At 43.5% G+C, this 25090-nt stretch overlaps 1 protein-coding gene and 1 pseudogene across 7 annotated transcripts in view; both read right to left on the bottom strand.

Moving 5' to 3' along the window:
• Positions 1-25090, bottom strand: part of LOC129023177 (chromatin remodeling regulator CECR2) — a 197368-nt gene that overhangs the window by 140574 nt on the left and 31704 nt on the right. The gene's annotated exons all lie outside the window — the stretch shown is intronic.
• On the bottom strand, positions 1055-2610 carry LOC129023178 (telomeric repeat-binding factor 2-interacting protein 1-like; annotated as a pseudogene).

The raw sequence follows: 25090 nt of genomic DNA, 5'->3' as shown, positions 1-25090 counted from the left end.
TCCCGGGTTCAAGCAATTCTTCTGCCTCAGCCTCCTGAGTAGCTGGGATTACAGGCACCCGCCACCACGCCTGGCTAATTTTTTTGTATTTTTAGTAGAGATGGGGTTTCACTATGTTGGCCAGGCTGGTCCGAATTGTGATCCACCACCTCGGCCTCCCAAAGTGCTAGGATCACAGGTGTGAGCCACCGCGCCCAGCCAAAAAAAAATCTTGAGAGAATGGAAATGATACAGGTCAGAAACTCCGATCCACATAAAGAAAAAGCACTGGAGAATGAATGAGGCTAAAATAAAAACTTGAAAAAAAAAATTCTTAGCTAATAGGTGTGTTCAAAATAGGAATGGCAACAATGTATTCTATTATATAAGTTGATGTGTACTTATACATGTCTCTAAGTAAAATGACAGACAGCAACGATACAGGGATGGGAGGAAAGAATTAGGACTATCGTTATTACAAGGTCCTCACAATACCTATCAATGTGTGTGAGGGACAGGGATAATACAAGCTATGTAATCTCTGTACCTTCCTCTCCATCTTTGCTGCAAATCTAAAACTTTGAGAAATTAAAAGTTTATTTAAGATAATAAGAAAGTGATAAATGCATACGGATAAACATTAAAGTGATAAAAGTGTAAATAAGATGAGCAGAAAATCCCTAAATCAAAATGCTGAGGTACAACTTTACTGTTTTATCATGCCATAACACAACCTCATTTTTTTTTCAAATACAAAGTTATATTTATTTTCAATAATGAAAACAACAAAGTGGAGTCAATCCACTAATTTTTATAATCTAACCCAATGGTTGGGACAAACTATGCTCAATAAATAACACACTAACCAAGTAAGCTTATTCTTGAGACTCCTTAGGGTTGCGTGCATGTTTTAAACAAAATTGAATGAGTGGTGGGTAAAGAAAGACATCCTACAGACTTGACTGAGAAGGGTTCCAAGAAAAGAACAGCCAAGGACCAGGGTCCCCAGATACTAAGTTAGCAAAATGAATATGGCATTTTCAAAGCAGTCTAGAACTCAGAGCTCACTGAGAGAAATGACAAGGGTCTGGGGATAATCCATGTTCAAGGCCTCATAATTAAATCTTCCCATATTTCTAAATTCTTTATTTGGAATCCATCACAATCTAAAGGAGCTTCTGCCAAAGGATAGGAGATTACTTACGCTGCCTGAAATGGCCTATGTCTCCTAAATTGCCTTTAACTTTGTCACTAATATAACAAGGGTTCCATTCCAACAAAGGATTACTATGTAGACCAACCCCTCTCTGGTTTAAATCTTCCTTTCATAAATATTGAAACTTGTTCAAGGACAGCTGTAAATACATCCAATTTGTTTTATTTTTATCCTCCCCTCTACAACTCTGCTTGGCTACACAATCTAGGACTCACAGAGCAACAGCAGCAATGGTTAGAAGATAAGTGCCAGTTCCAATGCAAGAACTCTCTAAAGTTAAATGGTCACAATTTTTTTTTAACCACCTCATCTGCCAGGACTTTTTTCTTTTCTCATTATCTTGCCAATTATTTCTTTCGAAACTCAATCCTCTGAGCTACATTCTGAGCACCAAATTTTTTGACCAATGCCTCTCTGTTATCCCCATCATCTTTTTGCAAACCCATGTCATCTTGTTGGGACCAAATGGGTTATCCATCAGCTCTCTGACCGCACGCTACGAAGGAGGAAGCAGCCTCCAGCTTGCCACTATTTTTTAGGAAGGCCTGTGTAACTGTTGATAGATCCAAGTTAAACTTCTCCATTAACTGCGGAATGATCATAATGGCAGCTCCCACCTCCAGTAGAGAAACAGTTTCTTCTTCTTCTTCTTCTTCTCTGATCAGGCTGTGTTTCTGAGTCTTCCTCAGGCGTGGGGGATCCTCATCACACATTGTTAAATGTATTTCAAAATCAGGGCTCTCATCCACCGCAACCTCCTCCAATCCCCGGGTGGCTTCTGCAAGCATCTTTTCCAGTGCTTCTTCACTCTCCTGGATTTCTACCTTCACATGCTCTTCTTCAGGCTGATGTGGAGTTCTCTCACTCTGTGGTTCCCGGTGGCCGCGGGAGCTTCTGGGAGGAGGGGCGCCCCAGGCGTCCCCTGGCAAGTGCGCGTGCTCCTGGCCCCGCGGGGGCTTCAGGGACCGCCACCAGGGCTGCGTGAGCGAGTTGTCCACGAGGCGCTGCTGGTGATGGAGCTGGGCGAGCAGCCATTTTCCTTCCCGTCAGTCAGGACAGCCACGTCATCCGCGTCTGGGAAGGCGCCTCCGTGGTGCCCTTGGCCAGGGCCCCGGGCTTTGTCTCCGAGCAGTGTCCCCTGAGGCGAGGCGGGGCCCAGCCGATAGGCTCCAGCTCCAGCCTCTCGCTGCGCTCTACCAGTCCAGGATGTACCTGTGGAGATGAAGTCGCCCAGGGCTTCGGCCCGCGCCTCCCAGGCTCCTGGACCTGACAGTGCGGTCACCCTGCAGGATGAGCTTGGCCGGGCTGGGCCCCACGTGGAAGGACACAGAGCTGCTGTCCTCCCTCTCTCCAACAGAGCTGAGGAATGGATGGGTCCATTGGGCTCTCTGCCCAAAATCCATCGCCTCCGCCATGTCTGACGCCGGGCACTAGAGGAGCTGCCCCTCACCAGTGTCTGGCACGCAGCGAGACTGACCTAACCTCATTTTTATATAGCTCATCTGGAAACCAGAAAGACTAAACAATACTTAAAGTTAGTTACATGGCTGCACAGCTCACAGCTAATTATAACAGAAACAGAAAACTATTAGGAAAGTGTATGTGAACGGATGCAAGTAAAAGGGAGTTGGTTTCTGACATGAAGTGCAATAGAAACCTCCCTCTCCCAGTACCTAACTGTGGGGCTACTACAGTTCCTGGCAAAGACAGACACAGCTCAACAGAACGAAAATGAACCACTAGGCTACAGCGCAGTGCAGTAACACATAGGCTTGAGGATGCACAATTACTGGGACTAGATAAAAGTATATCCCATGCATTAGCCTGGGAAGGACAAGTAAAATGGCATATGTTATGATTCCACTTATTTTCCAGGACAGACAAATTTATCCGTAGTGAGAGAAATCAGATCAGCCATTGCCTGGGGCAGGGTACGTGTGGTGGGGCAGATTTGACTGCACACGGCATGAGAGAACTTTCTTGCAGAATGAAAAGGATTTATATTTTTTGGGGGGTGGTGGTTATACACTTGTATACAGCTGTCAAAACTCGACTGTATACTTACAATCTGTGTAATTAATTGTATACAAATTATACCTCAAAGATGATTGCTTTTTATGTTTTCTTTTAAGGTTAAGAAGTATAATATGTTCTATCAAGATTCTTCTCAAAAGCGGAAAATTTAAAATTGAGGGCCGGGCACAGTGACTCACACCTGTAATATCAGCACTTTGGGAGGCCGAGGCAGGTGGATCACTTGAGGTCAGGAGTTCAGGATCAGCCTGACCAACATGGTGAAATCCTGTCTCTACTAAAAATACAAAAAATTAGCAGGGCATGGTGGCACAGGTCTATAGTCCCAGCTACTAGGGAGGCTGAGGTTGCAGTGAGCCAAGATCATGCTACTGCACTCCAGCCTGGGTGAAAAACAAGGGTCTGTCTCAAAAAAATACTAAAATAAAATAAGAGGCTAGACTGGGTGTTGTGGAATGCTGCTTATGTCCCAGCTGCTCATGCGAATAGCTTGAGGCCACGAGTTGGAGGGCAACCTGGGGCAACATAGCGAGATCCTGTATCAATTAAAAAAAATTTTTTTTTCAGGCCACAAGTAGTAAACTGTAGTAAACTCCATTATATGGAAATCTCAGCTATCCAGAGGATCTGCTTCCAAGTAAATTCCAGAGAGCCACAATTTTACTATTCATCCTAAGCAGAAATTGTAGCAATAACACCTTTAACCTAATTATTTTTTCCTCCCTTTTTACAAGACTTGTCAAAACTTGACAGTGATTAATATTAGTTTCACTAAGTACAGCTTTTTAAGTTGTTATAAAGATAGTGCCACTCAATGGTTGTTGGTAGGCCTACATTTAAATTTATCTAGATGCCATTTCTATTCAAATGCCTACAGCAGAAACTTGTGAAACGCATGGAGTAAAGCCAATCAAAAAATAAGTTTCTTCAAGAATTAACAAGGGTAAAACATCTACCACTATATGTGATAAAGTTAAATTCTTAGAAGATTTTTTTAAAGTCCCTTTGTCGTAAAAAAAAAAAAACAAAAACAAAAAACGAATCTGACAACAATGTCGATGTGATATAAAAAGATTCATACTGTGCCACTTTTAAGGAGTTACTATATGGAAATAACCATAAATGTGCACATTTGGTATCCAATGGTGCTTTATTTATTTAAAAAGAAAAAAGGTAAAGCTACTGACACAATCTACGGTTCCAAATTGGAAGAATCATGATCCATCTATAATATAATAGTATGATCAATGCCAGGCGTGGTGGGTCGCGCCTGTAATCCCAGCACTTTGGGAGACTGAGGCAGGCAGATCACTTGAGGCCAGCAGTTCCAGACCAGCTCGGCCAACATCATGAAACCGTGTCTCTACTAAAAATACAAAAATCAGCTGGGCATGATGGCACGTGCCTGTAATCCCAGCTACTAGGGAGGCTGAGGCATGGGAATTGCTTGAACCCAAGACGGTGCCACAGTACTCCAGTCTGGGCGACCAGAGCAAGACTCTGTCTCAAAATAACAATATAATAATAATAGTATGATCAAGATTTGAACTCCCATAGCCTAGATTGTGGGACCAAATCCTAACCAACATATCCTATTTGGTTTTACCCATTTTATCATTCAGAGCATTAATGAGGAGGATGCAATTTGTCAATATCTGAGGGCAAAGGAAACAAATACAAAAAAAGGTCAGTGACAATAAAGGTATAGAAAAAAAAACTAAACGTATATATATTCCATCTTCTTGACTCACAAAGCAAAAAGAAATTCTAAATTCCATATTAGTAATCATTTTAAGGAAGTGATAAATATAAATCACTGCTCCTTTCTTCATGTCTCTAGCTTACCTTTGAACTCTATATATGCCAACATATTTTATAAGAGATCTGTCACTATTTAGAGAGCCATATTCAAAGGTTCCGTTTAAGTTATCTAAGAAAGGCACCCAACTCCCTTCATATTGACTGCAGGCTTCATGTTGTCACCATTTTAATCTAACACAAAAATGGGAAGGGCCTGGAAACATTAATGGCAATCCTAAAAACAGTTTCTTCTTAGAAAATATGAGTGTACCGGGAAACCTGGACCTCTGGATTTGGTGATGAGCCCTCAAATCTCCAATGAACAAAAAATTAAATCTAAGAGAAAGGTGTGTTGCAGTGGATGCTACACAATGGACCAACGGATGGATAGATTGATGGGCTGATGCACAAACAACAGAGAGATAAGTTTCAAATTATTTGTAGACGAAAGTAAAGAATAGATAAACCGAAATTGCTGAAACCAACATTTTAAAGTTCCAATTTCTGACCCACTTAAAAACACAAACCTTCCATTTCACGAAGATAGCCTAAGGTAAAGTAAGTAAAGTGCTGATCCACCCAGGCCCAGGTTTTCCTGACTGCCGGAGGCTTCCCTACACTACTTTAAGACATCTCCCCATTTTATCCTATGCATGGTGTAAATACCAACTGTAAAAGGTACAGTAATTTAAATGAACTATTAAAAAACAGTACGCCAGACATCGTGGCTCACGCCTGTAATCCCAGCACTTTGGGAGGCCAAGGCAGGAAGATCGCTTGAGCCCAAGAGTTTGAGACCAGTCTGGGCAATACGGCGAAAGTTCATCTCTACAAAAAATACAAAAATTAGCCAGACACGGTGGTGCACCCCTGTCTGTGATCCCAGCTATTTGGGAGGCTAAGGTGGAAGGATGGCTTGAGCCTGGGAGGTGGAGGTTGCAGTGAGCTGAGATTGTGCCACCGCATTCCAGCCCGGGTGACAGAGACTCTGTCTCAAGAAGAAGAAAGAAGGAAGAACAAAGAAGGAGAAGAGAAACTTCATTTCAGCTGAAAAAATAAACAAAAGTCAATAACCGAGACTACGAGCCATATGTCTGTTAACAGGTAAGGTTCATATTCATTCATGTAATGACTTTATAGTGCCCACCGCCAGGCACTGAAGGCACCAACACGAATGGCTTCTAAGTGAATTAACCATTCATCTTACACATACTCCTTTGCCCCAAGTAAGAGACAATTTAGTAAAAATGTATATCATACATTTCACACTGTCTAAAATTGATTCTCACTTTATAAACCACACCTCAGAAATTAATCACTGGAGACAAACAGATGCCTTAAACATGTAAGCATGCCCCCAAACAGGTACACCACTAAGAAAGGCTCAAGATAAATCACACACAGGCTCTGGGGGGTACTAGCTATAATCCACTCCCACTGCCCCCAACGCCTCACCCCAACCATTTTTCTCCCGTCCTAGAGAGCATGTGAAAATATGAGTGAGCACAGGTGGGAAATGAACAATGAGAACACTTGGACACAGGAAGGGGAACATCACACACCAGGGCGTGCCGTGGGGTGGGGGGAGGGGGGAGGGATACCATTAGGAGATATACCTAATATAAATGACAAGTTAATGGGTGCAGCACACCAACATGGCACATGTATACGTATGTAACAAACCTGCACGTTGTGCACATATACCCTAGAACTTAAAGTATAATAATAAAAAAAAAAAATCAGGCAAAAAAAAAAAAAAAAAACTGATGTAATAAAAATGGGTTTCGTTCTAAAAAAAAGAAAAAAAGAAACTGTGAGCGAGAAAATTACAAAAATAACTTTGCATCTACTCTAACTTTTTAGATATATAATTTGCCAACTTAGGGAATTCACAATCAGTAATAAAGTACCTGCAATACACTTCAAAATTTTGTCAACACTGAGAATCTCTGTCTCCTAGGGATCTAGAGTGATTAATAATCCTCCTTCCGCCGGGCGCGGTGGCTCACGCCTGTAATCCCAGCACTTTGGGAGGCCGAGGCGGGCGGATCACAAGGTCAGGAGATGGAGACCATCCTGGCTAACACAGTGAAACCCCGTCTCTACTAAAAACACAAAAAATTAGCCAGGCGTGGTGGCGGGCGCCTGTAGTCCCAGCTACTCAGGAGGCGGAGGCAGGAGAATGGCGTGAACCGAGGAGGTGGAGCTTGCAGTGAGCGGAGATCGCACCACTGCACTCCAGCCTAGGCGACAGAGCAAGACTCTGTCTCAAAAAATAATAATAATAGGCTGGGCGCAGTGGCTCACGCCTGTAATCCCAGCACTTTGGGAGGCCGAGGCGGGCGGATCACAAGGTCAGGAGATCGAGACCATCCTGGCTAACACGGTGAAACCCGGTCTCTACTAAAAATACAAAAAAATTAGCCGGGCGTGGTGGCGGGCGCCTGTAGTCCCAGCTACTCGGGAGGCTGAGGCAGGAGAATGGCGTGAACCTGGGAGGAGGAGCTTGCAGTGAGCTGAGATCGCGCCACTGCACTCCAGCCTAGGCAACAGAGCGAGACTCTGTCTCAAAAATAAATAAATAAATAAATAAATAAATAAATAAATAATAATAGTAATCCTTCCAAATGCACATGAAATTTGGACTATCTTTAGACCACACATCTAGCTTACAGAATAGTTTGGCGAGCAGGCGCAAAATGTCCTATTGAATACCAAATGAAAGACTACAGGTAGAGCCCTGCAGTGAAGGACTCCACCTCTTGTCCCTGCTGCTAAGATCCCCAGGTCTGAACAATGCTAATGGAGTCCGCAAGCCAGGCAGCTGCAGGAATAGTGAGCTTAAGGAAGTGAGTTAATCACATCCAAGACACAGCAATACATTAAGAACGTGCCTCAAAACAATTAAAAGCAACCAAAACAGACTGACTGCACATCTTACAGGGTATTTGCTTGGAAACAAAGAAATCCTGCAAAGGAGCATGTCGTGCCCTCTGCTGCTGTCAGTGCCCTGTTTTCCTCCACACTCTCCAAGGTTAGAACCATCAACCTGCTCTCTTAGTTCTCCTCTGTGTTTTCCCACAAGAATACTTTTCTGATACTACTTCCCTTATGGGAGGTTCATACCCCATCAAATAACCCTCATCCACCACCAGCCTCACCACTGACTCCAGGAAGACCAAAGGCTCTGCAAAAGGAGTATTCCCAACAAGGCCAAAGAAAGGCATGTGCGCCCCAAGAGAGGGTGGAGGAGAGGGCCAGGCACTCTCAACCTCAGACCAGTTTTAAAGAGGATGTCAGGCATCTCCTGAGGAAAACTTAACAATGTCTAATCAGAAGTCTGACTGCAGCCTAGCCGCAAAAAAAGCAGCATCATCTTCAAAGAACAGAATGTGGAGGCACAGATACACAGACTGGCCGCACCCACACTGCCACGAGAAAGGAAAGGGGCGGCTCTGCACGATGCCTGCCAGAGGTGGTCATGGTTTCCATCCCCCTCACCCAGAAGGCTGCCCGCCACCTGTCTCCACACAAAGACACAATACAAGGCGGATGGAGACTCAAGAATGGCTTCAAAGAGCTTTCCAGGCAGGCTGAGGGACAGTTTCCTCAACCTCCGAAGTCCTAATTTTCCTTTAGCAGAGTCTCTGGAAAGGGGGTTCTCCACCTTGTCTCTGACCCTGTAGCAATACCCTTCCATCACTTACATTTGGTGAAGGTAGGAGGGCAGAGACAGCCCTTATGTCTCCCCAGAATGTGAAAATCAGCAAATGCTACCGAATTAGGAGCTGGGAGCCAAAGGCCTCTTTAGCCCTAAGAATGGGAGCCAAGCCAAACCCAGGCATGCTTTGGGCACACAAAGTAGTGAAGAGTGTGGGGGTGGGGCGGGGAATGAACAAGGAAAGAAGAGCTAGAAACTGAAAATGACACGCAACTGTAAGCAGCAGAATGATTTTACCAACTGGACTGAATCGCATTATCAAGAACCTATGGTGACAACTTCTATTACTGTATTTTGGGGAACCAGACTCAACAAATAGAAATGACCCTTCCCCAGTCTTTTCTAGTTATAATAAACAGAACTGCAGCCACAGCTAAGGATCATTGTTTATTTGACATGCAGAAGAAATAAGGCAAGTTTTGAGAATATTAGCCATGATATTAGAGAATATTGGCCATTAGAATATTTTAGAAATTTACTAGTACATGACTTTGTGATTACACACTCCATTATAAAGTTACATCCTAAGGAAAGAGTCATGTATACTCTCTTACACAGAGATGTCATCTTAGCACTGTTAGTCCATTTAAGATTGGAAAAAACCTTGACGTCCGACAATAGGGCATAAGTGACAGCATGGCCATATCTGAATTACAGTGACATTAGATCTACATATTAACATGAAAAGCATTTATTATATATTACCTTTAAAAAGCCATAAAAATATATATCATATGATACATTTTACATGTATCTGTATATATACATAGGTAGACCTATATAGGCTGGAAGTAATTATAATTATTTTCTTTTTGCTTATCTCAATTTCCTAAAATGTTTACAATAATTTTTTTGAAAGAGAAAGGTACTGTTTTAAATTCTGACATTTATGTAAGGTGTTTTAATAAAAAACAAAAACAAGGACCAAGGTGCCAAGGGTCTGGATTTTACCAGATAAATGGGAAGATAGGTCCTATATTAAGGATCTGCCTAACCCAAGTCTTGAGTTCTTCCCATCTTGTATCTTATATCTAACATTGCCAAGTCTATCCGACCCAGCCTGATAATTACTTTCAGTGAAACCCAGCTTGCATATCCCAGGCCCATTACATCACATTCTTGCACTCAAGGGAGGCCCAGATGGATCTTTCACACTGGATTGGACAGCAGGAACTGATGGACTCGTTCCAAAGTGCTAAGCCACCATCTGCAGCCTTCTGTTAATTTTCTCCATCTCATCTGTCCCATTCCCAATTCTTTTTACATACCCATTGTACAAGTAATCAAGATTTGCCCTCCAGGTGTCTCTTCCCATAAGGCAGGTAGAAATATAATATTAAATTATTTTCAACTAAAGCAATGCCTTCACATGACTCTCTCAATCCAAAAACATTACTCTGTGCCTAAAGCTAAAGGCCATGCAAAGTACTAAAAGAGCATAATATAATACACGGCCAGTCATGACAAAGAACTTTAGAATCCAACTGATAAAACAGAACTCGTAAATATGAAACAATGAGAAAATGATTAAGTCTTGGGTTTCCTATTAACTGCTAGGCTTGGCTCTACTGGTTCTAATCCCAATTCAAGTCACTACCTATCATATGACCCTGGGCAACATGCTATCTATAAAACTATGAGTTAAACCTAAATTATCTCTAACATCCTTTCCAGCTTTTACCTTCTGTAGCTCTAGAAACAATGAATCAGAGAAAAGAAAGACAAATGTGGGCTTCTAGAATGTGTTATAAATTACCTATGCAGAGACAACCACCAAGTGAATCTGGCAAGGAAAACAATTTCTAGTCAATTAAAGCTTGTTTTGGCCGGGCATGGTGACTCATGCCTGTAATATTACCCAGCACTTTGGGAGGCTGAGGCGGGCAGATCACGAGGTCAGGAGTTCGAAACCAGCCTGACCAACATAGTGAAACCCCATCTCTGCTAAAAATACAAAAATTAGTTGGGTGTGGTGGCGCGCACCTGTAGTCCCAGCTACTCAGGAGGCTGTGGCAGGAGAATTGTTTGAATTCAGGAGGTGGAGGTTGCAGTGAGCCGAGACTGCACCACTGCACTCCAGCCTGGGCGACGGAGTGAGACTGTCTCAAAAACAAAAACAAAACACAAAAACGCTTGTTTTTATTATACAAACAGGGGGATCAGAAAGTAAATAAAACTATACCATTCTCCTCCCATTAGAAAAATCCTGACAAGGTTTACACTATATAAACAAATCTACTGTCAGTAGAGGGGGGCAGTGACAACAAAAAAATAGTTGACAGGGCCAGGCGCGGTGGCTCACGTCTGTAATCCCAGCACTTCAGGAGGCCGAGGCGGGCAGATCACTTGAGGTCAGGAGTTCAAGACCCTGGCCAACATGGTGAAAACCCATCTCTACCAAAAATACAAAAACTAGCCGGGCGCAGTGGCGCGTGCCTGTAATCCCAGCTACTCGGGAGGCTGAGGCAGAAGAATCGCATGAACTCAGGAGGTGGAGGCTGCAGTGAGCCGAGATCCTGCCACTGCACTCCAGCCTGGGCGACAGAGCCAGACTCTGTCTCAAAAAATAAATAAACAAACAAATAAATAAATAAATAGCAGACAGGAAACATGTGTGAAGCCCTTTACTAGACACGGTTCAGAATACAAATATGGATAAAACACAGTCCCTGCTTTTGGAAATTTTATTTCATTCATTCATTCATTCACTCAGTAAATATTTATTGAGTACATCTACTACTATGTATAGGACAATTCTAGGTACTGTAATACAAGAATGCACAGGATAGAGAAGATCCCTGGCTCTGATATAACTCACTTTCTTAGGGAGAAAACAGACTAAAGTAAACCAAAAAGGTAACCCCAGAAGAAGAAAACAGCAAAGAGTTATATGACAGAGATTGACCGGGTTGGGAAGAGACGCGAGGGTATACTTTTCACTGGGTGATCATGAACACAGAATGTTAATAATCACTGACACTGACAGGAATTCATTGTGTTACTCTCTTTATAAAACTTACTTAAAATTAGACCAGGCGCGGTGGCTCACGCCTGTAATCCCAGCACTTTGGGAGGCTGAGGCGGGCGGATCACTAGGTCAAGAGATTGAGACCATCCTGGCCAACATGGTGAAACCCCATCTCTACTAAAAATACAAAAATTAGCTGAGTGTGGTGGGAGGCAGGCAGATCATGAGGTCAAGAGACCAAGACATCCTGGCCAACATGGTGAAACCCCGTCTCTACTAAAAATACAAAAATTAGCTGGGTGTGGTGGCATGTGCCTGTAGTCCCAGCTCCTCGGGAGGCTGAGGCATGAAAATAGCTTGAACCTGGGAGGTGGAGGTTGCAGTGAGCCGAGATTACGCCATTGCACTCCAGCCTGGTGACAGAGTGAGACTCCGTCTCAAAACAAAACAAAAAAACATTTAAAATTAATAAAATAGAACAAGCTATAGATAGGCTGATCAGGGCATGTTTCATTCATTGAGATGAATCTGAGCTGAGAGCTGGAAACCATGAGCGGGTGCAAAGGCCCTAAGGAGTTCAGAGTCTTTATGAGAAGAAAAGAAAGCTGATGTAGCTAAAGCTAGGAGAGAATGGTACGAGGCAAGGAAGGTAGAAGATGCAGAAAATTTCTGGGGTAGAAAGTTTCTGTGGGCCCCGCTAAGCAATGGTAAGGGACTTAGACTATTCTAAATGCAAGAGAAAGCCACTGGAGGGTTTTACGCAACAATGGGAAGAGAGAAAGATACTATGCTTGCTTTTGTTTCATGAATACAAGGTAATACAAGGTAGGTGCTAATCAGGTAACCCAAAATATATTTATGTTTGGCCATGGGATGAACGAATATGCTGGTGGCATCTTTACCTTGCTAACCTTTTATTTGAACTGATAGTAGCATTAACTTCTCATTCCAAGCACACCAATCCCAGGACACTAATGCAGGACCTGGAATGGTGTTTCAGAAACATCTTGGGTGAGAAAGCAATCAGTGTAGGATTAAAAATGTTACAGATGTCCAACAAAAATGCTGAATAAAAAACAACGTGTGGGCTAGAATTTCAGACTTTAAAGATCTTACTTAGAAAAAAATGGCATTCTGGCTACCATGACAGCTGCCACATAAATGAAAAGGAAACTGAGGCATACAACAGATGAATGACTTGCCCAAATCACACAGCTAGCAAGAGGAAGAATGGAGACGCTGGGATGTGAAGTCCACTCTCCTGACTTCCTAACTAGGGTTCTTTCCAGAGCACCACAAAAAAGCAAACATAAAAACAATTTAGAATCCAGAGACAGAAAGCAGACGAGTGGCTGCCGAGGGCTGGGGGGTGAGGGGGCTGAGGGGGGTACAGGGTCTCTCCTTTTGAGGTGATAAAAATGTCTTGGAACTAGATAGAAACGACAGCTGCACAACATATTGAATTCACTAAATGTGACTGAATCGTACACTTTAAAATGGTTAATAGTTAATTTTACGCTATGTAAATTTTGCTTCAATTTAACAAATGAACTTGAAAAAACAAAAATAATAATTTAGAGGGGATCATCAACAACTGATGACAAGATTATTAAGTCACCAAAGGTACAGTTTTGGACACCAATGTTCTAATGAAAACTCAAGATAAGCTGGCTTCAGACCAGGGTTTCTCAATCTCAGCAGTACTGACATTTTGGACTAGATGATTTTTTGTTGTTGTTCTGAAGAGCTGTCTTATGCACTGTAGGCTATTTGACAATATTCCTGACCTCTACCCACACCCCTCTTCCCCTGAGTTGTGGCAACCAAAACTGTCTCCAGACACTGCCAAAGTCCTCTAAGGGGGCAAATCACCCCGTCGAGAACCACTGTTAGACAAAGTGCCTAACTTCTCCTATCTTAATTTCCTTAATCGTCCACCTAAAACCTGAGGCTAAAATAAGGCCCTCTATTCACGGGTTTTTTTGTTTGTTTGTTTTTTTGAGACAGAGTCTCACTCTGTTGCCCAGGCTGGTGTGCAGTGATGCGATCTCAGCTCACTGCAATCTCCACCTCCCAAGGTCAAGCAATTCTCATGCCTCAGCCTCCCCAGTAGCTGGGATTACACGCTCCCGCCACCATGCCTGGCGAATTTTGTGTTTTTAGTAGAGATGGGGTTTCACTATGTTGGCCAGGGTGGTCTCGAACTCCTGACCTCGGGTGATCCACCACCTCAGCCTCCCAAAGTGCTGGGATTACAGGCGTGAGCCACCGCACCCAGCCTCTTTCAATTATAGCCCAGTACGGTATTCTCTTTCACCAGCCTTGCTCTATATCTCACTAGGCTGATGCGAGCTTATATTGAAATAACTAAGAAAATGATTTTACACTGAAAGATCCTTAAAACAACAACAACAACAACAAACTCCTCAAAGACAGTAACTGGCTATGAAGAGAGTTTATCTTAAATTTCTATCCAAAGAAAGTATTGGTATAAAAGCTTCCCATTAAACTTCAAGAACACGGCTAATAAGCTAATACTCAAGTTATCAAAGGACTGTAGTTTCTGAATCTGCATTTTTTGATTTGTACTTAAATGCTTCTTATACAAGGTGCTTCCCTTTGAAACTCACTGACACATCTGCTTGTTTACCTCACCAGTGTTCAAGAAGGATTTTAGGTTCCTCCATTTTCACACGAGAATACCCCAGGCATGCCAGGCAGTAAAGGGTTAATTTAATTAGTTCTGTGTATGCTCAAAGAATTACAAGCAACTTCATTTAATTATTAAGCAGCCAATCAGGTAATCTCTGTGGTTGATTAGTGCACTAATGAAATAATGTCTTCCAGTTCAAAGCTGTCATTGCAATCAGGAGACAGCTCTTCAGCTAGAAGAAAGAGCTGGCAGGATTTCCAGACTCATGCTAAGAATTTGGGGAAGGGAAATGAATCATTTCATATTTCACCCCTATTGTATTAAAAGATAAAGAAGTTTCTGAATTGACATTTATAAGATACTCTAGCCAAGAACAGCAGAATACACATTCTTTCCTTTTCTTTTTTTTGGAGGGAGGGGTAGGGGGAGGAACAGAATCCTGTTCTGTCACCCAGGCTGGAGTGCAGTGGTGTAATCTCGACTCACTGCAACCTCCGCCTCCTGGGTTCAAGTGATTCTCGTGCCTCAGCCTCCCCAGTAGCTGGGATTACAGGCGTGCGCCACCACGCCCAGCTAATTTTTGCATTTTTTTAGTAGAGACGGGGTTTCGTCATGTTGGCCAGGCTGGTCTCGAACTCCTGACTTCAGGTGGTCCTCCCGTCTCGGCCTCCCAAAGTGCTGGGATTACAGGCGTGAGCCACCATGCCCGGTCCTACACATTCTTTTCAAGTGAAAATGAAACATTTACCAAAAGACACCATATTCTGGGCCATAAAACAAGTCTCAATACATTTAAAAGGATGCAAGTCATACAAAATGTCTCGTCTGACTAAAGTGGGTTAAATTAGATATCATTAATAGAAAGCTCTCTGGAAAATTCCCAAATATTTGAAAACTAATATTCTTCACACTTCTAATAACTAATACACTTCTAATATATTCATATTTCTAAATAACCCATGGTTGCAGGAAGAAATCGAAAGGGAAAAGGGGAAGACCTGAATGCTTTTTCTCTAAGATGAGGAACAAGACCAGGATGTCTACTCTGGCCTCTACATTTTATGGTTGGCTCTAGACAGTGCACTAAGGTAAGAAAAAGAAGTAAGTGGCTTCCACATTGCAAAAAGATGGAAAACTATCTTTATTTACAGACAACATCATCTATGCAGAAAATCCAATGGAATCTACAAACAGGCTGCTAAAAGAGGTGAGTTTAGGAAGGTTACAGATACAAGAGTAATATAACTCAACGCTATTTCTAATACTAGCAAACAATCGAAAACTTTTTTTTTTTTTTTTTGAGATGGAGTCTCGCTCTTTTGCCCAGGCTGGAATGCAGTGGCACGATCTCGGCTCACTGCAACCTCTGCCTCCTGGGTTCAAGCAATTCTCCTGCCTCAGCCTCTGGAGTAGCTGGGATCACAGGCAGCAGCCACCACGCCTGTCTAATTTATTTTATTTATTTATTTATTTTTGAGATGGAGTTTTGCTCTCGTTGCCCATGCTGGAGTGCCATGGCGCAATCTCGGCTCACTGCAACCTCCACCTCCCAGGTTCAAGCGGTTCTCCTACCTCAGCCTCCTGGGCAGCTGGGATTACAGGCACCCACCACCATGCCTAGCTAATTTTTTGTATTTTTTAGTAGAGACAAGGTTTCACTATGTTGGCCAGGCTGGTCTTGAACTCCTGACCTCAGGTGATCCGCCTGCCTCAGCCTCCCAAAGTGCTGGGATTACAGGTGTGAGTCACCGTGCCTGGCCTAAAACTTTTAAAAATGTATAATAGCATCAAACAGAATGAAATACTTTGGGATAAATCTGATAAAAGATGGGAGATACCTAAAGAGTTAAGAATTTGAATATAAAACTTTTCTGTCAGAAATCAAAGAAAACCTAGAGAGAGAGAGAGGTACCATCAACATGGGTCAGAAGACTCAATAGTGTTAAGAGGCCCATTTTCTACAAATTGACCTAGATATTCAATACAACTCCAATCTAAATGCTAGCAGGCTTTTTTTGTAGAAACTGATAAGCTAATTCTAAAATTCATATGGAAATATAAAAAATATAAAATAGCCAAAGCAACTTTGAAAATGAACAAAGTGAGAGGACTAACATTATTTGATTTCACTACTTATTAAAAGCTGCACTAATTAAGATACTGTGATATTTTCTCAAAAACAGAACAGAGTGAACAATGACACAGAACACAGTCCAGAAATGAACCCACATGTATATGGAAAACTGACTTGGGCAACTAATAAAGGATAGTCTTTTCTTTTCTTTTTTTCTTTTTTTTTTTTTTTTTTTGGCGGGGGGGTGGGGGGGGACGGGGACAGAGTCTCGTGCTGTCATCCAGGCTGGAGTGCAGTGGCATGATCTCGGGTCACTGCAACCTCCACCTCCTGGGTTCAAGCGATTCTTCTGCCTCGGCCTCCCAAGTAGCTGGAAGTACAGACGTGCGACACGACGCCCGGCTAATTTTTGTATTTTTAGCAGAGACGGGGTTTCACCACATTGGCCGGACTAGTCTCAAACTCCTGACCTCGTGATCCTGACTCCGTCTCCCAAAGTGCTAGGATTGCCAGTGTGAGCCACTGTGCCCAGCCAGGATGGTCTTTTCTACAAATGCTACTAAACACATGCCCCCGCCCCCCTCAAAAAAAACCCCACAAACTTCGATCAGTACTTTATATCATATGCAAATATCAACTCAAAATGAAACACAGACTTAAATGGTAAATCTAAAACAATAAAACTTCTAGAAGAAAATGTAAGAAAAAAACACATCCATTCCTTAGATTAGGAAAAAGCAAAACCAGAATATATAAACAGCTCAATAGACAGAGTCCAATTTTAAAATGAGCAAAATACCTTAACTAAAAGATCACCAAACATATAAATAGCGAACAAAGAAAAAGGTGAACATTATTAGTGATAAGGGAGATGCAGATCAAAACCACATTAACATAGCCCTTTGCCCCGCTAGTGAATAGCGATATCAAAAGGACGGGCAGAAATTGGTGTGTTTACTTTGGAAAACAAGTTTGCCAGTTTCTTTAGAAGTTAAAACATAACTCCAATCCTACTCCTAAGTATTTGTCCAAGAAAAAAAGAAAGCACACAAACACTTACAAGCAAATACATGCAGCTATTATCTATAATAGCCCCAAACAAAAACAATCCAAAAGCAAAAACAATCCATCATCTGGTGAACGGATAAAAAGTGGGTATAGCCAAACAATGGCAGTACCAAAAGAAAAAAATGAGGACATGTCTAAAGGAGAAAGGAGTCAACCTGAAAGAATTCCCAATGGCCAAAGCTAAAACAATTTGAGCAGCTAAGTAAACAGTATTAGATTCAAACCCAAAGGATACGAGTCCATACTGATGACAACAGACTTAAGGAGACATGCGATGTTAAGTGGAATGCAGGAACAAATCTTGAAATGAAAAGATGGGGAAACTGCCAGGTGCGGTGGCTCACGCCTGTAATCCCAGAACTTTGGGAGGCCGAGGCGGGCGGATCACGAGGTCAGGAGATCGAGACCAGCCTCAACATGGAGAAACCCCGTCTCTACTAAAAATACAAAATTAGCCGGGGGTGGTGGTACATGCCTGTAATCCTAGCTACTCAGGAGGCTGAGGCAGGAGAATTGCTTGAACCCAGGAGGCGGAGGTTGCAGTGAGCCAAGATCGTGCCATTGCACTCCAGCCTGGGCAACAAGAGCAAAACTACATCTCAAAAAAAAAAAAAAGAAAGAAAGAAAGAAAAGAAAAGATGGGGAAACTATTGGAATCTAAATAGTCTGAAATTTAGTTCATAGTACTGCACCAATGTGAATGTCTTAGTTTTAACAAATTTACCATGATTATAAGAGATTAAACATTAGAGGAAGCTGGGTGGAAGGTTTATAGAAGAGATCAGCAAACTACAATCCAAGGGCCAAATCCAGCCTACCACCTGTTTTTATAAATAATGTTTGACTGGAACACATCCATTCATTTATTCACTGTCTTATGGCAGCCTCTGCCCTACATCAGCACAGTAGTCTTAAGAAAGACCATTTGGTCTAAAATATTTATTATCTGGCTCTTAACAGGAAAAGTTTGCTGAGTCCTGATATACATGAAGTCTTTCTTTGTGCTGTCATTGTAACTATTCTATAAATCTAAAATGATTCTAAAGTAAATTTATTTTTTTAAAAAGTTAAAATGTTGGCCAGGCACAGTGGCTCACGCCTGTCACCCCAGCACTTTGGGAGGCCGAGGCAGGTGAATTGCCTGAGCTCAGGAGTTTGAAACCAGCCTGGGCAACATGGCGAAATCCTGTCTCTACTAAAAATACAAGAAATTAGCCGGGCATGGTGGCGGGCACCTGGTAATCCCAGCTACTCGGGAGGCTGAGGCAGGAGAATCACTTGAATCTGGGAGGCGGAGCTTGCAGTGAGCTGAGATTGCGCTACTGCACTCTAGCCTGGGCAAAAGAGCGAGACTCTGTCTCAAATAAAAAAGTTAAAATGTTGAGCTGGGTATGGTGTTGAGCACCTGTAGCCCGAGCTACTCAGGAGGCTGAAGTGGGAGAAGTGCTTGTACCCAGGAGTTCAAGGCCAGACTGGGCAACACAGTGAGATCCTATCTGTTAAAAAAAAAAGTGGGGGGGTTTAAATATTCACCTACCATATGACCCAGTCATTCTACTTACAGGTACTTATCCAAGAGAAACGAAAGCATGTGTCCAAAGAATGGTACATAAATTTTTGCCAATAGATGAACTCAATAAACAAACTATAGTACTATCTATCCATAAACTGGCATAGTACTCAACAATAAAAAGGAATCAACTACTGACACATGGTACAGAATGAATGAATCTCTATTTACACTGAGTAGAAGGAACAGGAACAACATCAAAAGAGTGTATATCTCATGTAAAAGTCTAGGAAATGTAAACTAACATACAGTTACAGAAAGCAGATTGGGGTGTGTCCGGAATTGGTGGGTTCTTGGTCTTACTGACTTCAAGAATGAAGCTGCGGACCCTCGCGGTGAGTGTTACAGCTCTTAAGGTGGCGCGTCTGGAGTTTGTTCCTTCTGATGTTCGGATGTGTTCGGAGTTTCTTCCTTCTGGTGGGTTCGTAGTCTTGCTGGCTCAGGAGTGAAGCTGCTGACCTTCGCGGTGAGTGTTACAGCTCTTAAGGCAGTGCGTCTGGAGTTGTTCGTTCCTCCTGGTGGGCTTGTGGTCTCGCTAGGTTCAGGAGTGAAGTTGCAGATCTTTGCGGTGAGTGTTACAGCTCATAAAAGCAGCGTGGACCCAAAGAGTGAGCAGTAGCAAGATTTATACCGAAGAGTGAAAGAACAAAGCTTCCACAGCGTGGAAGGGGACCCGAGCGGGTTGCCACTGCTGGCTCGGGCAGCCTGCTTTTATTCTCTTATCTGGCCCCACCCACATCCTCCTGATTGGTAGAGCCCAGTGGCCTGTTTTGACACGGGGCTGACTGGTGCCTTTACAATCCCTGAGCTAGATACAAAGGTTCTCCATGTCCCCATCAGATTAGTTAGATACAGAGTTTCGACACACAGGTTCTCCAAGGCCCCACCAGAGCAGCTAGATACGGAGTATCGATTGGTGCACTCACAAACCTTGAGCTAAACACAGGGTGCTGATTGGTGTGTTTACAAACCTTGAGCTAGATACAGAGTGCCGATTGGTGTGTTTACAATCCCTGAGCTAGACATAAAGGTTCTCCAAGGCCCCACCAGAGCAGCTAGATACAGAGTGTCGACTGGTGCACTCACAAAGCCTGAGCTAAACACAGGGTGCTGATTGGTGTATTTACAATCCCTGAGCTAGACATAAAGGTTCTCCAAGGCCCTACCAGAGCAGCTAGATACAGTGTCAACTGGTGCACTCACAAACCTTGAGCTAAACACAGGGTGCTGATTGGTGTGTTTACAATCCCTGAGCTAGTCATAAAGGTTCTCCAAGGCCCCACCAGAGCAGCTAGCTACAGAGTGTCGATTGGTGCACTCACAAACCCTGAGCTAAACACAGGGTGCTGATTGGTGTGTTTACAATCCCTGAGCTAGACATAAAGGTTCTCCAAGGCCCCACCAGTGCAGCACAAACCCTGAGCTAGACACAGGGTGCTGATTGGTGTGTTTACAAACCTTGAGCTAGATACAGAGTGCCAATTAGTGTGTTTCCAATCCCTGAGCTAGACATAAAGACTCTCCACATCCCCACCAGACTCAGGCGCCCAGCTGGCTTCACCTAGTGGATCCCGCACTGGGGCTGCAGGTGGAGCTGCCTGCCAGTCCCGCGCCGTGCGCTCGCACTCCTCAGGCCTTGGGCGGTGGATGGGACTGCGTGCCGCGGAGCAAGGGGCGGCGCTCCTTGGGGAGGCTTGGGCTGCACAGGAACCCACGGAGGCGGGGGAAGGCTCAGGCACGGTGGGCTGCAGTCCCGAGGCCTGCCCCGCGGGAAGGCAGCTAAGGCCCGGCGAGAAATCGAGAGCAGCGCCGGTGGGCTGGCACTGCTGGGGGACCCAGTACACCCTCCGCAGTCGCTGGCCCGGGTGCTGAGTCCCTCATTGCCCGGAGCCAGCAGGGCCGGCCGGCTGCTCCGAGTGCGGGGCCCGCCAAGCTGGCCCGCCAAGCTGGCCCACCCGGAACTCCGGCTGGCCCGCAAGCGCCGCACACAACCCCGGTTCCCGCTCGCGCCTCTCCCTCCACACCTCCCTGCAAGCTGAGGGAGTGGGCTCCGGCCTTGGCCAGCCTAGAAAGGGGCTCCCACAGTGCAGCGGTGGGCTGAAGGGCTCCTCAAGTGCCGCCAAAGTGGTAGCCCAGGCAGAGGAGGCGCCGAGAGCGAGCGAGGGCTGTGAGGACTGCCAGCACGCTGTCACCTCTCAGGGGGGGTCACCCTGAGAGAAACACAGGTTGGGGTGAGACAGGACGTAAAGAGATTACAAAGGGACACAAGGATATCACACTCTCGCGCGGCATTGGCGGACACGTTCATCTTGACGTGGTAATGGTTTCACTAGTGTGTATATATATGTCAAAACTTGCCAAATTGTACACATAAATATTTGCAGTAGATTATGTCAGTTATACCTCAGTAAAGCTGTTTTTTAAAATAAGTTGCAAAAATATTCTTCTGGTCTTCTGATATCAAGCATTATGAAGGAATAGACTAATCCATCAACAAACCTCTTCAGCTACCAATTTCTGTCATCCGTCCCTCCTCACCTCTAGAACACTCTTTCTTTAGGGGAGATTAAGATTCTGAATCGTAGTCACACTTGTTCTAGAAAAAGTCTTTAGAAAATCCTGCAAGAATAAGACTCCCCTGGGGACTGGACACGGTGGCTCACACCTGTAATCCCAGCACTTTGGAAGGCCAAGGCGGGAGAATCTCCTGAGCCCAGGAGTTCAAGAACAGCCTGAACAACATAGTGAGATCCCATCTCTACCAAACAACGACAATAAAAAAGTCAAAAAATTAGCCAGCCAAGGTGGCATGCGCCTATAGTCCCAGCTACTAAGGAGGCTGAAACCAGAGGATTGCTTGAGCCCACGAGGTTGAGGCTGCAGTGAGCAGAGATTATGCCACTGCACTCCAGCCTGCAACAGAGGGAGACCCTGTCTCAAAACAAACAAAAAGTCTCTCCTGGGATCCTGCCAACATACTATACACAGGCAAGTGAGATCCCAATTACCTGGATAAGCAGCAAGGTATTTACAGAACAAACCCTCTGACCTCCCTCTTCTCTGCCCTTCTCTGTCTTTCCCTTCGCTCTTAAGCCTGGGAGAAATGAAGACGTCAGCCAGCCTGGGAGTCAGAATGCAGCTCCGCCATAAAACAAAGACTTCAGAAATGAAATGACTCACGAGGAAAAGGACATTTCTCAAGAGCCTCCTAAGGATAAAGAGAGTTGGCAGGTGTGCCTGGCTTCTCTAACCTTATTCAACACCCCGCAAGCATCTTCACTGAGTGACTTTGTACCCTGCTATCCATTCCAGACCTCCTCATCTACTCCACACACCTCAGTGACGGGCTGCCACTAAGTTCTGCCCTTCCCAGACAGCTTTGTTTTTAAAATACAAACTCCTCTTCCTCAGTCACTTAATCCGATTTTGGCATATAACAGTTGAGGGTAATATGAAACTACAGGAAACTACAGGAAAGGTAATGTAAATAAAACACTTAGATATAAAACATCCAATACCTAAGTCACACTAATGTGTACTTTGGACATCGTCCCTGCGGGCAAAAGGAAGGAAAATGAGGAAACTAAGACTAATGGGGAAGCCAAATCTGCACTTCAGATTTTTTAAAAAGTAATGATGCTTTAGAACTTAATATATTATAAAATACATCCAACTATGATATATAAATAAAATGCTAACTGCAGAATTACAATAAGCATAATAATGAAAAACCATACCATGTGAGCATTAGCATGTCAGCATTAAATGTGAGGTCCAAAATTCAAAGAGATGCCAAAAGAATATGTTTCTTAAATTTAATATTTCTGGACAAATTTTCCCTTAAATTCAAATACTGAAAGTTGAGAAATGATGAAATTACACTAAAACTTTTACTGTCGTAAAATCCACAATTGTACACTCATGGTGTAATTGCATCTGAGTGTACTTGTGCTCATCCTCCCATATAAAAATTACCATTACAGGTTGGGTGCGGTGGTTCACGCCTGTAATCCCAGCACTTTGGGAGGCCAAGGCAGGCAGATCATGAGATCAAGACCATCCTGACCAACATAGTGAAACCCCGTATCTACTAAAAATACAAAAATTAGCTGGGCGTGGTGGCACGTGCCTGTAATCCCAGCTACTCAGGAGGCTGAGGCAGGAGAATTGCTTGAACCTGGGAGGCGGAGGTTGCAGTGAGCCAAGATCACGCCACTGGCACTCCAGGCTGGCGACAGAGGGAGACTCCATCTCAAAAAAAAAAAAAAAAAAAAAATCAACATTACTTCAACTCCTCCACTAATCCAAACCCTAAGCACCCTTCAGAAGAAGCATCTTCCCAGGAGAAGACTTTGGACTGAGAACCATAAAATGTGAGAGCTAAAAGAGAACTTGCCTCACCAAAATATGAGAAAACTGAGGTCTACAGAAAGAAAAAGACTGCAAGGTCCAAAAGCTAAAACTTGGAGCTAAAGCCAGGATGGGTATCTGGCATCCCACCTCCTGAGGCTTTTACTATACCATTAATAAGGCCTCCAAGTTTTCTGTCCCTGCTGAACTTGACCAACTCAGATCTCTGAGCCAGTGCTTCTCACAGTTTAATGTACATAGTAATCACCTGGGAACCTTGCTCAAATGCTGAATCTGATTGAGTAGACAGATCCAGGGTGAGGCCTGAGATTCTGCATTTCTAACACGTTCCCAGGAGGTGCCCACCATGTTGGTATGAGGACCTCAGATGGAGTCCGATATCACCTGATTCAACCTGTCCAGTTTAGCCTTATTACTTTACTACTTATGACTCCCAAGTCTATATTAAACCTCCCTGAGCCTCAATTATCTCATAAAAATATTGTTTTGTAATGTAACTACCAAATGAGATAATTCTATATTAATTAACCATCCTTGGCACATATTGAATGTTTAGTGAATAGTAACAGCTAATTTGAGCACAATTTATAAGTTGGCACGATTTGGCTATTTTACAAACTTGAAGGTATTTAATTCTCACGTTAACTCCACAAGCAGTACTGTTTATTCCCATTTCTAAAGATGAGAAAACTGAGTGTAAGGGCTGTTAAGTAAATTGTCCAGTGTCACAGAGGCACTGTGGATGGCACCAGGAAACAAACCCCATCTGGCTCCAGAATCTGCATTCTTCACCACCACTTCTCTCAATAAATGTTTACTGTTATTTTCTCCCAGACAAAAACTCCCTTCTGAAGGTCACATCTCCACTCAACTGTCTACTGCATAACTCAAATTAAATGTTTCACACAGACCTCAAATTCAGCATGTCCCACACTTACGACCTTACGTACTCATCACCCCAGACTCAATCCTCATTTAATTTTCCCATCTCAGTGAAGAGTAAGCAACATCTGAGCAGTCACTGAGCCAGATCCAGGGAGTCATACCAGGCCGGCGGTCCAGCTATCTTGGGCCCAATGCTCCCTCTTTATAACACGTGTTTTATATTTTATAACACCCCCCCACTTTGTTATGCCAAAATGCAATTAACAGATGATACAAATTCCTACATTCATAATCAGTGTATTCCTTAACTGTAATCAGAAGCAGACATACCATGAAATATATAATAAAATAAATGTCAAAAAATGCATGACCTCAGCAGAAGATGAAAGAGAGGCTTGTTCCTCCCCATGCAAGCTAAGAGTACAGAGGCCGACGGACATAGTGTTGCATGAACAATCCAACAGGACCACTGACAAAGATGATGACATGTTACAGAATTTCCCAAAATGGTGGAAACTCTTACTAACGTTCCAAACAATACTAAGCATCATCTTTCCTAGATGCACACCGCAGCTGCATTGCTAAAAATTTCCATTTATTTTAAAACACCACGAAAATTAATTTGTGTTGGCCAGGCACGGTGACTCACACCTGCAATCCCAGCACTTTTGGGAGGCCGAGGTGGGCGGATCATGAGGTCAGGAGATCGAGACCATCCTGGCTAACACAGTGAAACCCCGTTTCTACTAAA

The sequence above is a fragment of the Pongo pygmaeus genome, chromosome 23 (assembly GCF_028885625.2).
Source record: "Pongo pygmaeus isolate AG05252 chromosome 23, NHGRI_mPonPyg2-v2.0_pri, whole genome shotgun sequence".
Taxonomy (NCBI): domain Eukaryota; kingdom Metazoa; phylum Chordata; class Mammalia; order Primates; family Hominidae; genus Pongo; species Pongo pygmaeus.
Note: the sequence above shows the minus strand (reverse complement) of the source record. Positions and strands in the feature narration are given on the sequence as shown.